The following is a 4,248-nucleotide window of genomic DNA, read 5'->3' as shown; positions in this document are numbered from 1 at the left end:
TGTGCACAAAATAACTTCATAACTAAAGGATACAGTGATTTTGAAATATTTGTAAGTATATGCAGTTATACTGTCCCATTACCATGTAAAGATTGTGTTAATTATGTAATGTAATTTTTCATTCACTCAATTTGAAGCACACACTTATTAACTTTAATTTGTAAATGTCCTCACCTTGCCACTGGTAACCAGGAAGTATTTTATTGAACCCTATATGCAGTGAATAATTACCCTTTTGTTTATGACCTATATTCAGATACATCACAAGGCTTTGAGTGTAACAGACAGACTATTGCACCTTGCCACATAACTCCACACAATTATGTACAACCCCAGTTTAAAAACCTCAATAACACATAAAGAAATGACAGAAAACTTTGTAAGTTTTAAAAGGGATAATTGAAGCAAAGTAGTTTCTTTCGGTTGAGCCTGTATTATCCACACTGGCATTTTATTGAATATGTATAGCAAATTAAGTAGAAATGAGTCAGCCAGCATCAATGAGTACAGGCAAAGTCATGATTGATTTTTTTTTTTTTTAGCCACTAGCAAAGCATTTCAGATTAGGGTCATGTATCTTGTTCCACATGTAGTACATTTTTGCTGAAAGGAATCTATGAACAAGTAGAGTTCCTCTATAATAACAAGGGTCATAGTCATCAGCTGTAGTGGAAGGAACGTGAAGTCCATTTATCCTCACTGCACCATGCCGCTCAGGGCTAAGTCCTGCTTTGGCCAAACACATTCCTAAGTAAACATCATCAATGGGAAGAACAGCGATAGAGTGGGACATATTGTATATAACCAAAGCTGTGTAGCCAGATAAAATGTAACCCCCACCACTACAGTAAGGAGGGTATGACTCTGACTCATACACCTGAACTGGAACATAATATTTACTCCACTTTTCTCGAATAGGGCCAACATATCGGATCACCCAGCCAGTAAAGAGGTGTTTCCGTCCATCATTGTCCTTAAGTTGAAGTAGATATTCAACCATGTTATCTGTGTTGACAAAGACATCATCATCGCCGTTTAGCAGGAAGCGAGCATGTGGACAGTTTCTCTCCATCCATTCGAGGAAGAGTATTTGCTTCAAGGTGAGGTTAAAGAATGAGTCATTAAAGTCCCACTGAAGAATATCATTGTTCTCACGTTGCTCTATTTTAAGGAGTGTGTTCAGTCTCTTTTTCTCAAAACCAACACCTGTTGTTCCTGAGATAAAAAGCCTTCGGATCCACACACCATTCTGCAATCTCTCCTTAGCCCAGGTTTTGCGCAGTACTTCTCGGCGGTCGTAGTTCACAGGAGCGCTTTTAATGACCAGCAAAAGAAAAACATCCGAGGACCCTTCAGCTCCTCCACACTTATCAGGAATGTCCAGCAGCATGGGGAAATGGCGACAGTGGCGATAGTACAAAAAGTCTTTTATATGATCAGGAAGTGCGCTGAAGTTCTTAATGTTAGCAACAGACATGTTTTGTTGACATCTTGACCAGGAAATATGATGAGCTGGAGTGATTTGTGGTGGCTTAATGACATCATCTCTCCTGGTTTCTTCAAGAAGTGAATCTCGGGAGTCTGACATATTTTTACAGAAAATAGCAACAGTCAAGAGAAGGCCAGTCACCACCAGCAAACTGCTTGCTCCTAAGGTGGTCTGTTTCAAAAATCTGTGGTCACAAAAAAATTCCAATTAGTAATAACATTAAAAAGATAAGAGTGCATTAAATGTGTGCATTATATTACTATCTATTACTTTGTAGATACTTAGGTTGTAAGAATCTGAATGCAAATCTACATGCTACCAATGTGTTTCGTTGATCTATTCTATTCTATTCTATTCTATTCTATAAAGGATTTGAGCTCCAGTTATAATTTGCTTGGAATGCAAAGTCTTGAAATATTTAAAAATCAGCATTGTATTTATCTTTTTCAAAGTTCTAAATCTTTCTATTAACAGGTTTTCTTGACTTTCAGTGTTTTGTCACTTCACAATTATTCTAAACAAAAGAAAGATGGTTAGCAGTTTATTTAGCACACAAAAAGACTAAACAGAAGTAAAACTTTGTTGTAAGCAAAAAAAAAAAAAAAAAAACAAGAAAAGGGGACAAATTATTTCCTAGCAAGCAGGTGTGGTTTCTTGGAACCCAATTATCTACAGAATAACTGAAAGATGCAGCTGGAAGTGCTGTTCTAAATGATTTACACAGAAAACTAACATTCTCACACTTACACTCTTACTGGAGCCACAGTTTCTGTTGAGGAATATTTGAAAACTGCATGCTTTGGTTTCTACTGTTGAATCAAATCAGGTTTAACTTGCTTGACATTTGTGCTAGTCCTTTCCAAACCATCTTAATTTGTCTCTAGATGGTCTGTAACAGGGAGCCATCAGGCTAAATTGGTCAACCAGTGGGACTTCGCTCAAAATAAAATGGCAGGTCAAGCGGAACACGGCTCGGACAGTGGCAAAAAGCAAGCAGTCTCAGTTGTAGGAGGGGTTTGTTGAGGCCATGAAAAATATGTAAATTATTTTACATACACTCGTCATACACACGTCATGGTAATTTGGGGGGATGGTGGTTAACTATTTCTTTGAAATGTTTGTTTTCCACTGTACAGAATGTATTTTTAAGAAAACAAGAATTGGGTGCACACGTTTAAATCTATTTGTCATGGCTGGGTCTGTGACCCAGCATTTTGAGTTCATTATATATTGTGTATTTCTGTTTTAAGTATGGGGATATGTTAAGTTCTTGTTTTTGTATTATTAGTTAGAACTTGAGTCTTTGTGTTTTGTCATTTATTGTTTGGGTTAAGTTCATCCACCTCTCTTAAACCCCTAAGTTGTTCAGCCTTAGTTCTGTTTATTGGATCTCCTCATTTCCCCTTCCCCTGGATCTTAATCTCATTTGCCCTTTGTATTCCACGTCTCATGTTGTCAAGCCCATGTTTTTTGGTCTGTCTCATCATGTTTCCTGTTTTATTTTGAAAGAGTCCTCTGTTCTTTGTTCATTGCATTTAGTTTCACTTCCCCTGTCCTGTGATATGTGTGTCAGCTGTGTCCTCATGTGTCTCCACTTCCTCTGATCACCTCATGTGTGTATTTAGTCCTCAGTCTGTGTTATCTCCCCTACCCCTTGTCACAGTTTCCCAGCCATAGTAAGTCATAGTCTGAATGTTGTTTAGACATAGTCTAAATCTTAGTAGAGTCATAGTTTCCCAGTCTATGTTCAGGTTTTCCCTCAGTTACTTTGTTGTTGTTTTTCTGTGAGTTTTCGGCCCTAAATAAAGGCTCGCTTTTTGTTAAGTCCAGTTTTGTGTCCTCGCCTCTGTCTGCTCTTGGGTCCTCTACTCACTCCACAAGGTCTGCCCCGGCAGTCCGTGACAGTAGGACGCGAATATCATGGGCCTAGCGGACATCTGTGAGGACCAATGGGAGTTCAACACTCGGTTGACTGTGCTCCATGGAAAGTGGATCATCTTCTCCGCGTGCGGACCGGAGAGGAAGAAGGAGTCCGTGAGAGCTCAGCTGAGCTGTTTGATATCTGCATACCCGGCTTTCATAGAGGGATTGCCAGGGGATCTGCAGAACGTTGTCTGCACCGCGCTGCCTCGCAAGCCGGAGGCGGTTAGAGTCGGCGTGCTGAGGTTCGCCATGGCACCAGACTCTTCTGCGCCATCATCGCCTTCCAGTTCTTCAGTCACCTCATCGCCATCACAGTCTCGCCACTTTCCTGCCACGGTGCAATGTGGGGAAGCACTAGACGCAGTAGATTTGGACCACGAAAAGCGACAGCAAATACTGAGTGCTCTGTTGGACGAAGAGCGCCGGTGGAGGCCTTGGCTCATTCCGGAGCACGAGCACTCTTTCTGGGGAACTCGACTGGCTCTCGGGGGTCCCCGGAGCTTCTAGGGACTTCCACCCCTCACTCCGCCAGCTTCCACGGATAGAAAGAAGCGGCGCTCTTGCTGTCGGCGCTCCGAGCCTCAGCCTAAGGAAGTCCCTCAGTTAATGCCATCTGAGGCGTTAACTTCCATCAGCCATCCAGTCGTGAGTACCACTGACTCAGTTTCTGACGCTGTATATAGCCCCATAGCCAAAGACCTCAAGTCAAAGGAGAGTGTTTCAGGGGCAGCTGTGAATAAAACGTTCTTGTCTGGCTGTGACCTGGCTGATTCGGCAGGTTACAGCATCCATGAACCAGTTAACAACCATAATAGCAATAAAGATGACTGTGCCCT

General features: G+C 41.5%; 1 pseudogene; it reads right to left on the bottom strand.

The window, feature by feature from the left end:
* Positions 1–538: 538 nt before the first annotated feature.
* Positions 539–3,196, bottom strand: LOC113030918 (N-acetyllactosaminide beta-1,3-N-acetylglucosaminyltransferase 3 pseudogene; annotated as a pseudogene).
* Between the last annotated feature and the right edge of the window lie 1,052 nt (positions 3,197–4,248).

The sequence above is a fragment of the Astatotilapia calliptera genome, chromosome 10, assembly GCF_900246225.1.
Source record: "Astatotilapia calliptera chromosome 10, fAstCal1.2, whole genome shotgun sequence".
In the NCBI taxonomy this organism is placed as follows: domain Eukaryota; kingdom Metazoa; phylum Chordata; class Actinopteri; order Cichliformes; family Cichlidae; genus Astatotilapia; species Astatotilapia calliptera.
This window is presented reverse-complemented; position numbering and strand designations above follow the sequence as displayed.